The following is a 13,804-nucleotide window of genomic DNA, read 5'->3' as shown; positions in this document are numbered from 1 at the left end:
GGGGGGGGTGTTACAAAGATGAAAACAGGAATGTCCAGTCGTTGCTTTTCTTTTGAATCAAATCTTAATTTCTTTTATTTTCTATTAGTTACAATTTCTAGTTCAGTTCAGTTATTTTCAGTTCAGTTCAGTTCAAAATCCTTTTACATTCTGTGTGCTTGACGAGCCGCACCAAACATATCACGGCTGTTTCCAATACAGCAATCAATTCGGTCACATGCAACTCAGCATGGCTGCAGTGTTGGCAGGAGCTGTCCACTCTTGAGTGGTGCTGAAAGACAAATGTGTTATTTTGTGGCAAACACGCAGTGCAATTTCAATGTCATTAAAGCAAATAAAAACAAATAAAACAAAACGTTATCACCAACTAACTATGTGTGTGTATTATATTTTACTTTATGAGTCTGTAATGAAAATGTATATTATCTATATAATAGTTGCAATAAACTCCGGCCCGATGAACACTGTTCATCAATTAATCTCAAGGTTATGCAATAACTGTATTGGCCGTCTGATTATTTTTCTTCCTGGCAACTGTATTGAGCAACTTCTAGTTTTGCCATCACAACTTGGGAATACTTCATGTATCCTACCCATTCTCCAGAGTTGTCTTGGCAACATGTGTTCGTTCACTAGTACCACATCGCCTTCCTTCAATGGTGTTGTTTTCTTTATGGAGGATGCGTGAGCAGATCTTAATTCCATCAGGTATTCACTTCTCCACCGATTCCAGTATCCATTGACGAGACGTTCTCTGTACCGCCATCTCTTGTTCATGTCCTTTCGAGTTCCTTGTTGTATGTTTGACTCTTTTACCTCGTCCAATCAACAGTCATCCTCGTCCAATCAACAGTCATCTCCCGCCTCGACTACTGCAACGCATTGCTCGCTGGCCTCCCGGCCACTGCCACTAAGCCTCTTCAACTCATTCAGAACGCAGCGGCCCGCCTGATCTCAAACCTACCGAAGTCGGCCCATGTCACCCCACTTCTTAGGGACCTGCACTGGCTCCCCATTGCTGCACGAATCCGCTTCAAGGCCCTCGACCTAGCATACCGTGCGGCAAAGGGAACCGCTCCCGCCTACCTCCGGTCAATGGTCTCTAACTACACACCCTCAAGACCCCTACGCTCTGCATCTTCTGGCCGCCTCAGACCTACTCCTATCCAAGCTCCGGGAGGGTCATCAAAGAGAAGTCGCCTATTCTCAGTCCTTGCCCCACAATGGTGGAATGAACTACCCACCCCAGTTAGGACAGCCGAAACACGTCCAATCTTTTGCCGTCGACTAAAGACGCACTTCTTCAACCATTATCTGAAAAAAAAATAAAAAACCTTACTGTCATGCACTTGTCCTAATAAACTAACCTACACTGTAGCACTCAACACTTTGATGAACATTGTTGCTCAGCTGATAGAGTTGTGCCCTTCCTGATGGCTTGTCGTACAGAACATGTAAGTCGCTTTGGATAAAAGCGTCAGCTAAATGACTAAATGTAAATGTAAATTCTTTTTTACCGTCTGTGGTGGTAGTGTCGTCAGTCGGTTTCCTACCAGGAAGTGAGCTGGGGTAAGAGGTGCCACCTCGCTTTCGTGGTCCACATAAGTGAGCGGTCTTGAATTTATCACAGCCTCCACTTCAGTCAGAAAGGTCTGCAGTTCCTCGAAGCTCAGAAATGCCTTTCCCACGATTCTTTTGAGGCTGGTCTTGACTGAACGCACCATACTCTCCCATATACCTCCCCACCATGCAGCTCTTTCCACAATAAACCTCCAGGTTATCCGTTTTTCTGCAAAGAAGTCCTTCACTTGTTTGGATTTCATTGACTTCCATATTTCGTTCAAGTCCTGTGATGCCCTTTTAAATGTCTGTGCATTGTCTGAATGTGTCTGATGATGTCTGATAGTTGCTGACAGCAGGAATGGGCTGGCAGTCGCGCCAAATGGAACCCTTGTCATCCTCATTATGCATTCATTATGTTCGTTTTCATTCTCTGTATGAGGTGTCTTGTCTCGATTTTTGCAATCTACCTCCAACTCGCATTACTCAATTATCCAAGAATGGGTTTAGATATTTAATTTTCGAGTGCTTGTGAATATCCGTTCCCTTTTGCAGTTCCTTCATTTCTTGTGAGAAAGCTCTTTTTTGCGTTTCAGCAATCCTGTATAACTCTGCTGTGTTCATTTCCACTGCCGTTAGTGGCCCTTGGCGTTTACTTTTATTGCGTGAGTTATGCACAAATCGGTTTACCCATGCAGTAATTCTGAGAACTGTAGTTAGCCTACTGTAATTTTCAAGCGGAATAATTGCAGTTTCTTTTAGGTACGTTTTCGTTTTGGTCACAACGTGGTACTGTTTGACAGTCTCCTCAATGGGCTCTTGTAGGCTATGCCCATTGGTCTCCTTTTCAATTTGACGGGGGTCTGCGTCTCTTAGCCATTGTGGTCCATTCCACCATAAGCTCTGAGTCTTTAAGTTTTCTGCGGATATTCCTCGCGTGCCTAGATCGGCTGGATTATCTTTACCAGGACAGTGTCGCCAATCTTCTGGCTCGGAAAGCTTTTGGATTTCAACTATCCTGTTTGCAACAAATGGTTTCCACTGGTTGGCGAAGCCTTTTATCCAGTGAAGTGCGATTGTTGAATCTGTCCAAAGGTAAGCTTTTATCGGTGTGTCTCTGGTCTCCAATATATATTTACAAAGTCTCGCTCCTATTAGAGCCGCTAATAACTCCAGTCTTGGTAGCGTCACCTTCTTCAAAGGGGCTACCTTCGTTTTGGCGCATATTAACGTGCTTTCATCGTTCCCAACCGTGCGTAAATAGCCTACGGCGCAGTACGCGGTTTCACTGGCATCGCAGAATACGTGGAGTTGTCGCTCTGTGATTGAACTCGGGGTTTCTAGTGTCGTAGGGTCTGGGAATGACCATAGTCTTGACAGTTTGTAACTCTCCATACCATTCTTTCCATTTTGAATTTAAATCGGTGGGCAAGTCTTCATCCCACTCTAGGCCTCGTTCCCATGTTTCCTGGAATAGTCGCTTGGCCCTCACCGTGAATGGTAACAGGAACCCGATAGGGTCGAATAGCCTGGCGGCTGTTTGCAGGACTGTCCTCTTTGTGCATTTTGTATTCTTTGATTCTCGTAGAATACTTGTCAGATCAAACATGAAATCGTCCGATGTCGTTCTCCACGTCATTCCCAGAACCTTGACTGGGGCATTCTGGTCTAATTTCATTTCCTGTAGTTTGTTCTGTAGTTCAGGCGAATTAGTTTTCCATTTACACATCTTCATCGCGGCCTTGTCCATGATTATTTTGGATTCTTTATACAACTTGTATGCATCTTCTACTGTATCCGCTCCATTTATGAAATCATCCACATAAAGAGTTTCTCTTAATGCTTTTACCGTAGAGGGGTATGTTGACTCCAATCCCTCCAGATGATGTCTGATAGTTGCTGACAGCAGGAATGGGCTGGCAGTCGCGCCAAATGGAACCCTTGTCATCCTCATTATGCATTCATTGTGTTCGTTTTCATTCTCTGTATGAGGTGTCTTGTCTGTCCACAGGAACCTCAGTGCGTCTCGATCTGTCGGGTTTATTGAGATTTGTAGGAAGGCCTTTTCAATGTCCGACATGAAAGCAATTTTGTGTTGCCTGAATTTCAATAGAACACTCAATAAATCAGGGTTCAAATTGGGCCCAGTTAATAGACAGTCATTAAGTGAGTCACTATTTCCATCATGTGACGACGCATCGAATACAATCCTGACTTTTGTCGTTGTCCTCCTTCACAATAGCATGATGTGGCATGTAGTACAATGGGTTACCGGTAGTATTGGTTTTGACTGGTTCAATGATTTTCTTCTCCAAGTAGTCATCGATCACCTCATTGTATCTTGTGAAGAGTTTACCATCATGTTTGAATCTTCTCATCAGACGTTGAAACCTGTTCTCTGCAATTCTGTAGTTCGATGACAGTTTCAAAGTATCTGTGCGGCCATTGGTAGTTGCACTTCATAACGTTCTCCGTTGTGCGTAATGGTTTCTTTGAATTGTTTCAGGGCAATTTCATCATTGGCGCTCAACTTAGTTTCTGGTTCAGGGTTAATTGCCAGGGATTCTAGCTCCCAGAATAAGCGCAACTGTTCAGACAGTATTTTATTATCTACATTGACATGCATCACTCCAACGTTGGTTATGGTGCTGACGTGCATTGTAGTTACCGTGCCTTGAATGAGCCATCCGAAGCTGCTCTCAGCTGCCACTAGTCCATCTTGTAGTCTTTCAATCTTTCCAGAGACCATTTTCCAATAGTAGTCGGATCCGATTAATATTTCCACATCTTGATTTTCCATTCCGTGGACCTTTACGTCGGCCAACAGCATTCCTTTTCCTTCCATCTCCGTGCGTAATGGCTCTCCGGGTACACTCATTAGTGACGTGCACACTTGTGGTGATTCCAGTAATTCAATTTCGATTGTTTGGCCATTTCTCACATCGGATAATTTTGCCCGTACTTTATTGCAATGCACTCGTTTTGGTTGTAGGCTACCAAACGTGTGTAATTGTATTACCTCTGAGCCTATTACCGGTAGATTTAGTTTGCGTGACAATTCTGTTCTTATAAAGGTTTGTCAATTTGTGGGTTCAGATCAATCAAGTTTGCCGTTCTTTCTCGGCTTTCAACTTCTCTTTTCAGGAATTTCATTAAGCCCTCTACTTCCAACATGTCGTCTTCCTCTCTTTGGCGGCTGAACGCGAGCGTTATGCTCTCTGGCACCATTTTCATTAGGATAGGGCAGAGTAGGCTACCATACATTTCAGAGACGACTTTAAGCGCTGACAGACTTCTGACTTGTATTTCGATCTCATATAGTTTTCGTAGGGCAACTGTGTCGTTTGCACGTTTAACCGGGGTCAAGTTTAATAACTTATTCATATGGGCATTGATTAAAAGATCCTTTCGGCCAAATCTGTTTTCCAACATTTTAATCGCAGCATCATAATTTTCATTGGTTAATGCGAGACCCGTGATTGCGTTTGCAGCCCTTCCCGTGAGATAGGACTTCAGATAATTAAACTTGTCAGCCTGGCTGAGGTCTGGGTTTCTATGAACTGCCATGTCGAACTGGCTCCAGAATGTTTGCCATAGGCTAATTTCTCTGTTGAATTTGTCAATGATCAGTCTCGGGAGTTTGACTGCAAAACCATATCCCTTGTTGGAGCCCACTGATGAACGGTCATCTTCTTTTCTTCTCATAGCCTTTTTCAGTTTGGTTTTGCGCACAAATATCCTCTTCATATCGTTGCACACCCTCAAATTCATCTTCAAAATCCTCTTCCTCAATTCCGTCTTCAATTTCTGTGTTCAAGGCTTTCAATGCAATTTCTTTTTCCACAAGCATGTCCAATATTTCTTCATAATCCGCGTCCACATCTTCTAATGACACTCTTGTCTTCTCATCTATCACATTGATTAACTTTGTTATCGCAGTCCTTACCACCCCTCTTTTCAGAAGTAGTTTCTTTAGTTGTGTCTTGGACATCGCTGCTGTAGGCATGTCTGTACATTCCCTTGATCCTTCTTTGTCTTCAAAGCACTTCTTTTCTTTGTTCCTCCCTGGTTTCGGCACCAGCGTTTGTTACAAAGATGAAAACAGGAATGTCCAGTCGTTGCTTTTCTTTTGAATCAAATCTTAATTTCTTTTATTTTCTATTAGTTACAATTTCTAGTTCAGTTCAGTTCTTTTCAGTTCAGTTCAGTTCAAAATCCTTTTACATTATGTGTGCTTGACGAGCCGCACCAAACATATCACGGCTGTTTCCAATACAGCAATCAATTTGGTCACATGCAACTCAGCACGGCTGCAGTGTTGGCAGGAGCTGTCCACTCTTGAGTGGTGCTGAAAGACAAATGTGTTATTTTGTGGCAAAATTTCAATGTCATTAAAGCAAATAAAAACAAATAAAACAAAACGTTATCACCAATTAAACTATGTGTGTGTATTATATTTTACTTTATGAGTCTGTAATGAAAATGTATATTATCTATATAATAGTTGCAACAGGGGGGGCGGTCCAGGCCTCTTTTCATTCTTGCACGAGGAAGGATAATAATGATGATCTAGCGTTGATTTCAGGAATATTCAATAATCAGGCGAAGAATTACAACGTGTTTTGTGTATTCCACTAAAGGGCTATTATCGCGTCTTTTCCTGGAATTACTAGAAATCACCAAAACTACTCTTATTCAAAACGGTATAAAACGGAAATGTAGAGATGAAAAAACAATCCGTTTTGTACATGTTGACTGGAAACAACTCACTCTTATAGATATAATATAAGATATATTTTTCTTTTTTGATCCACTTTTTCTCCTCTTTCTATTTTTCTCCCATCCCAATTCCAATGTGCCAATTCTTCCCTCCCCTGTCTTGAACGTTGCTCGCATATGCCCCCCACTGGCCGATTGTATGGAGGATAGAAGCCTTGCATCACGTGGCCCCTCCGGTACACGAGGAGGCAGCCTGTCGCATCTTTCCACCTGCCAGCACGGACTCTCATTGGCGAGGTGTAATGTGTGGGAGGCTCACACTACCCCCGCTATTTCCTGTCTCTGCTGTGCAGGCGTCCCCAACCGACCTGTAGGAGTCGCTGTCCACAACGTCCAGATTACCACCCATCGACTTCCACCCGCTAATTCTGCCAATTGAATTAGTATGACGTAGGGGTGGGCAATATGACGATATTAAATAAATATTGGGTACAGTTCATTAACGATACACTTTTTAAACGTATCGTGGACATTTGATGTTTTGCACAAACCCTCATCCATACAGTATATATGTGTGTATTTTTGGCTAAAGTGGATAGAAAACACAGTACTGTGCAAAAGTCTTAGGCACCCAAGAGTTTTTATATAAATTGTCTTAGATGTTAATAAACTTTTTTCTGTATTAGTGTGTCAGTAGACTACTTGTTTAAAATTTTTGAAACTTTTAATTTAATTATTATTATTATTTTTTGATCCACTTTTTCTCCTCCTGTTTTTCTGTGTTTTTCTCCCATCCCAATTTTGTCGTGCCAATTCCCCTCTCCCCTTCCTGGTCGTTGCTCGCATGTGCCCCCCACTGGTCTGTCTAGGGAGGGTTGATAGATACTATCGCATGTCCCCTCCGATACATGCGGAGTCAGCCAGCCACTTCTTTTCACCTGCCAGCGCGGACTCTCATTGGCGAGGTGTAACGTGTGGGAGGCTCACACTACCCTCACCATCTCCCTTCCTCGCTGTGCAGGCGCCCTGACCGACCTGTAGGAGTCGCTGTTTACAACGACCCTCCCGCTGACTGCCAATTGAGCCAGTATGACGGCCGGCCAAGCCGGAGGCAACGTTGACAGCCGGATTCGATATAATTTAATTATTTTTGAAAGCATCTTCATGGTTTAATGCAGACATTATGTTGCAGGGACTATTATAATCATCATATTTGCGTGACCGTATCCATCAAAGGGTTAAATCAAGCATTTTTAAGTGCTTTAGAGAAAATGTCAAAATATTGCGATATATATCGTGTATCGCGATAAAGCCAAAAAATATCGTGATATCATTTAGAGGCCATATTGCCCAGCCCTAGTATGACGGCTGGCCCAAGCCGGAGACAGCACCGGCAGCCTGAGTCGAACCCGGTGTCTCTTGCGTTGGTGAGTAGCTCAATGTCTGCTGCGCCACCCAGCCGCCACTATTATAAGATATATTTTAAGCACTCGCAAGCAGTGTTGTGCTAGTTACTGAAAAATAGTAACTCAGTTACTTTACTAGTTACTTCATTTCAAAGTAACTTCGTTACTGTACTAGTTACTTACACCCAAAAGTAATGCGTTACTGTGAAAAGTAACTATTTAGTTATTTAAAAAAAAAATAAAAAAAAAAAATTGCTCCCGAGTCCCATGCCCCAGATACTCAAAATCGGTTGATCAACTTGACAGTTTCCATTCACATCACCGAACTCTGCTAAGCAATGTGGTCTAGATACAAACACAAATCTGACACAAACAAATGTTGTCCCGAGTCGATATAATAAGAAGTGCGCCGGTTGAAGGAACAGCCTTGATGTCGCCGAAGCGTTTCATTATAACCATTATAATTCAAGGGTACTACGACTATGCGTGCACCTCATGGTACCAAAGCACCTCAAAGGCGCTTAAAACAAAATTACAAACATCACAAAACAAACTGGTCAGACTACTACTTGACCTGAACCCCAGAACCCACCTCACCCCTGCCCACTTTGACAACCTAGGATGGCTTAGAGTAGACGACAGAGTACAGCAACTTGCAATGGGCCTGGTCTACAAGATACACTATACGACCGGGGTACCCATGTACATGTCAAAATACTTCCCAAAGGTCAGTGAATACCACAACCACTACACCAGAGGAAGCTCAACAAATCATGTAAAACCCAGATTCGGCTCAAACAAGGGACTAAACACGTTTCGCAATTATGCCACAACAATGTGGAACGCCCTACCCAAAGCTAGTGGTAACAGTACTGTATATTTGAATACCGTTTATGTCACAAATGTATCAGTACTAAATACCTATATGTCCCTATGCCATAAATGTCATGTATGTTGTGTATGTCATAAATGTCTATATGAATTGAAAATGGGGGACCCTGATGGAAACAAGACAAACGTCTTTCTCAGGTCTGCATCCCCTTACCAATTGTATGTATTGAGCCGTACTGTATTGTACCCATTCTGCAATCTGTTAAATAAAGTTTTCATTCATTCATTCATTCACCATCTTGCAAGTTGCAACGTTGTTTAAGATATCAATCAAAGCATTGCAACGTTAGAATAGTTAGGATATCAATTGTGCATGAAAGGACTATATTTATATTGTTTGATTAGTATTATGAGATTCCCTGGCAGATTTCGTACAGTCAAAATCCGTTGATCAACTTGAGTTTCAGTGAACACATTGCACTCACCAAAGTCTGCGGTGGTCGAGATGTAGTAACGTTAGTCCAGTTGACTCCAGCAGCGCCTCAAACATGTTCTTTATCTCGTTTCCATGTTGTATATTAATTATCTCTCCAAGTAGTTGCTAAATGGTTTGTTAGTTGGTTACTGCGTTCTTTTTATGTAGATTCATAGCGAGCGTCCGCCTGAGTTTGTTTTGTTTACAATAGAGAGCGTCTATTTCTTTCCGTAGCCGCATTTCTGGTTTTCGCATTTCTGATTGGCCAGTGGCCACTGACTGACGCTCTCTGGTCAGAGAACGTCAGAGAACGTCAGTCAGTGGCCAATCAGAAATGCGAAAACCAGAAATGCGGCTACGGAAAGAAATAGACTCTCTCTATTGTAAACAAAACAAACTCAGGCGAAATCAAACGGAGTTAGGAGGACGCTCGCTATGAATCTACATAAAAAGAACGCAGTAACGAACTAACAAACCATTTAGTAGCGGTAACAGCGTTACTGAATTTAAAAAGTAATGCGTTAGAGTACTAGAACGGCAAAAAGTAACTTCGTTACTGTAACGCGTTACTTTGTAACGCGTTAGTCCCAACACTGCTCGCAAGTGAACAAAGCGCCCCATTGACTTACAGTGCTGGCGTAATAGCGCCCTCTGGCGCCCCGACCCGTGGCGCAGAATGAGTTAAAATGCATAAAAAATATGGTTTAAATAAGAACAGCGTTTCTACAGTAATACAGGTTTTGTGAAATCGAAATGGTCAAACATCTCAAGACTTGAACGTCTGTGTGTTTTGTTGCATTCCTTTGAATATGTCGGCACCCTGAAAACCGACCAAGTTGGGCCATTTCAACAACTTTGGGGTGCATGTGATCTTAAAGGGTGCAGTTCACCCTAAAGAATAAGAAATTCAATATTTCCCCCCTTCTGCGATCTTATGTAACCTTTTTCACCATCCTCCCAGAACCGTTCCAAAATACAATCTTAAGTTGTCCCAAAATTTGTAAATCTTTGTTTTTCTAGCCAATGTACTGTATGTTTATGAGGCCTATGACTGATGCAGTAAGAAAGATATGCCCTGTTGATGTACAATCAGAGATTTCACAAACATGGATAGTTGTCAACAACAGCCCAAGCAGCACTTCTATGTGGCACAGTAGTAATGAGTATCTGAACTAGTGCAGTTATTGTACACTATTCAGGGTTCCCACAAGGTCCTTGAAGTGCTTAAAGTGCTTGATTTTTTACAAAAAAAAGTCTAGGCCTGTTATTCCTTAACACATTGAGTGCCACGCTGTTGACAGAGTCTGCTATGGGGCGACAATAATATGTTCATGAGGCATGGTTTCTATCTTTAGCCATTAAACGGCGTGGTTTATTTCTCATTGGTCCACAGCAGTACATGAGACATCCTTCTCTTATGAGAGCGAAGGTGGAAGAGACAGAGGGGGAGTCGGCATCTCCTTATATACCCTCTACCTGGCGGCAGCATTAACAGCTCCGCTTATAGCGCCCTCCAGTGGAAACAGTTATACATAGTTAGACAGTTACTCAGTTACTTGCAATCATATATAACCTCTAACTTTAACACTCCCACTTATGGTTGTCTAGTACACTGTACAACTTCTTCAAAAACAATTTTACAAAGAAAATAATACAGCTCAGAGCATCAAAAATAATATGGCAGTCAATACTACATAACAGTCAATATTTACACACCAAACATGACCTCTGCAAACCTTCTCAATTTCAGTTTGGAAGCAGGTTTCGTCATAGCGTCTGCTACCATGTCGTCTGTTGGACAATAAATCAGTGTCATTCTTTCTTCTCTAATGACAGATCTGATGAAATTATATTTTATATCGACATGTTTACACCTCTGTCGGCACAGAGGGTTTCTAGCAATCGCAATGGTTCCCTGGTTGTCTTCATAAACAACAGTTTTCTTATATACATAGGTATCCATTCCTTCGAGCAGTTGTTCTAGATAAATACATTCCTGTATTGTCATAGCTAGAGCCATATATTCGGCTTCACAAGTTGATAGTGCCACTGTGGGCTGCTTCTTTGTTTTCCACGAAACCAGTGAGCTGTTTGTGTTCAAACTCACACAATACCCTGTGGTACTTCTTCTGTCTGTGGTGTCTGCTGCCCAGTCTGCATCACTGTAGGCTTTAAGCCCTAAGCCCTCGCTGCTCTTTCTGAAACAAAGCTGTTTGTCTGCTGTACCTTTGAGATAACGAAAAATGTGTTTTGCTGTAATCCAGTGCTCCTCTGTGGGGTCAGCAAAATGCTGTGACAATTTACTAACTACAAAACATAGGTCAGGGCGAGTACATGTTGTCAAATAAATGAGGCTACCTACAGCTTCTCTGTACATTTTTACATCTGTCAATCTCTGAGCATCCTCTTGGTAGTCTAGTTTTTGATCACATGGTGTTTCCCTTGTTCTACATTCTTGCATGTCAAAACGTTTCAGGATCTTTTCCACATATCTCTTCTGGGATATTTTTTACACAATTGGCAGACTGTTCAAAGTCCATGCCTAGAAAATGTTTTAATTAAAGCATTTTGAATGTGGTAAATCATCCACTTTTGTATTTAAACATAGAATCCACTTCTGTATTTAAACATGGAATCCACTCCGGTATTTAACCCCCTGAGGTCTAAAGTTTCTAGCTCCACCTTCTCAGAATATTCTCTTTTTTTTTGTTACATAATGTAAAATTACAGATTCATACCTTCAAAATAAGCCATCAATTGTCAAATTTGAGACGATAGTTTTCAATCAATGTCCTATCAAACATTCTGGTAAAATCCTAACTACTTTTCAGGATAGGACTTGAACTTGATCCAAGTTCATTCAGCTATCTGATGAGAGAACTACACTCCCAGAATTCAATGTGATCATTGTCACTAGAACCATTTCACACCTGGAGCAAAGGCCCAGTCATTCCTTTGTTATTCCAGTGAATGGACCCAGCAGGAGGCCTAGCCTAGCGACAAGCGGCCACTACATAGTTGGGTATTGAAAAAATGCTCATATCCAAAAGTAGTAGATAGATATAGGTCATACATGTAGGTATGCACTTGTCCTAATATACTAACCTACACTGTAGCACTCAACACTTTGATGAACATTGTTACTCAGCTGATAGAGCGGACAGAGCGGCTTAGGCTCAGCTTCTTCCCCCAGGCCATCAGAGCCATGAACAATGAACATTGAGTGCTCAGAACATTGAACTATCCACACACAAGCACACATGAACACACACACGACACGCACGCTGTGCACGCTCACACACGAGCAGCCACTTAACACTTTAACATGAGCGGGCACACACTCATGTCGCACACACGCACACTTATGGCCAAAGGAAAGGACACTTTAAATTAGAATAACAGGAACAGTGTATTGCACTACCAAAGCTAACTAGCATGTCCCATATGCTCTGTAAATAACTATGTACAGATACCGAGATGTCACTCCATGTTACCATTTTTTGATTCTATTATATGTTGTTCCACTGTATTGCACATCAGGGCGTTTTTAGGGTTAGAAAACATTGGGGGCTTCAGCCCGGGGGGGTGGAGGGGGGCTTCCCCCCCCCCCCTTTTTTTTTTTTTTTTAAACACAGATATACGCAATTTTAGAGTAATTAGAGATGAATACTAAAGAACTCGAATCATTCGAGGTTCTCAAAGTGAGGTCCATGTCCATGAGAGGGATCTGGGCAGTTCCCATAGAAAATTCAAAGTTAACAGGACCAAATCATCAGTTTCTTATTTATTTATTTAACCTTTTGCCAGATAAAACATTGATCTGGTCCAAGAGGCCCCAACAGGAGTACAAATATACATATATACACATATATATACATATATATATATATATATATATATATATATATATATATATAATATATATACATATACTGTACATACATACACACATATACACCAATAACAAAATAAAAACAGTTAAGAATCATACACATAAGCAAATAAACAAACAAACAAACATTATGCACAGCCTATGTACAAAAGAAATAAACAGTTCATCTCTAGTCTTTACAGTTTTCTTCAATTGCATAAACACTCAAATCAAAAGTATTACATAATTATCAAAACCTTACACTCAAGGAGCAAAACGTAGGCCCAGATTTGCACCCCTATAAGCACAATGTCAGCCTCACACTTTTTGCAAAACAATACACACAGTGATTTGCAAAACACTAAACACACTTCCATTACATTAGACACAGAATGTCAAATTACCACACATATGAGCCAATTGGTTAAACACAGCCATCAGATGCACAAACACACCATTGCTTAATTGTAGATATACCAATCAGGTTTAAGCACTATAAAAATGCAGCAGGTGAGTTCACCTGTCTTCAACCAAAATGGAAAGAGAGTGAAGTACTGTACACAGAGAACGTGAAAATATACAATACATTCACCAAACACAAGACAACCAATGATGCAGACTGATGAAAATACACATTTTCTCCCATTTTCCCAAATCAGTCAACATGTCAACATGGAGAATCACAACAAAAAATGATCTTGCCAGATCCATAGGCAAAGAGATAATGTCTAGTATTTTCTGTGCTCTATTTAAATTTTTTCAAAATTGTTTTTGTTTTACTGTAATTTTAACCTGTACTGGATACAGTATTTTATGTTTGTCTGATATTTGCTGAGCTTACAGTGTTATGCACATAGTAGCATGAAAACTGGGACATGTTTTGTTGTGATTCTCCATGTTGAAATGTTGACTGATTTGGTTAAATGGAGAGAACATTTATAT

At 41.3% G+C, this 13,804-nt stretch overlaps 1 protein-coding gene across 1 annotated transcript in view; it reads left to right on the top strand.

Moving 5' to 3' along the window:
• Positions 1 to 13,804, top strand: part of LOC311236768 (cyclin-dependent kinase 9-like) — a gene marked incomplete at both ends in the record, with an annotated part of 71,225 nt that overhangs the window by 37,564 nt on the left and 19,857 nt on the right. The gene's annotated exons all lie outside the window — the stretch shown is intronic.

Source organism: Notolepis coatsorum (genome assembly GCF_963971535.1).
Source record: "Notolepis coatsorum genome assembly, chromosome: 11".
Taxonomy (NCBI): domain Eukaryota; kingdom Metazoa; phylum Chordata; class Actinopteri; order Aulopiformes; family Paralepididae; genus Notolepis; species Notolepis coatsorum.
The sequence above is the reverse complement of the archived record's forward strand: the minus strand, read 5'-3'. Positions and strand labels throughout refer to the sequence as shown.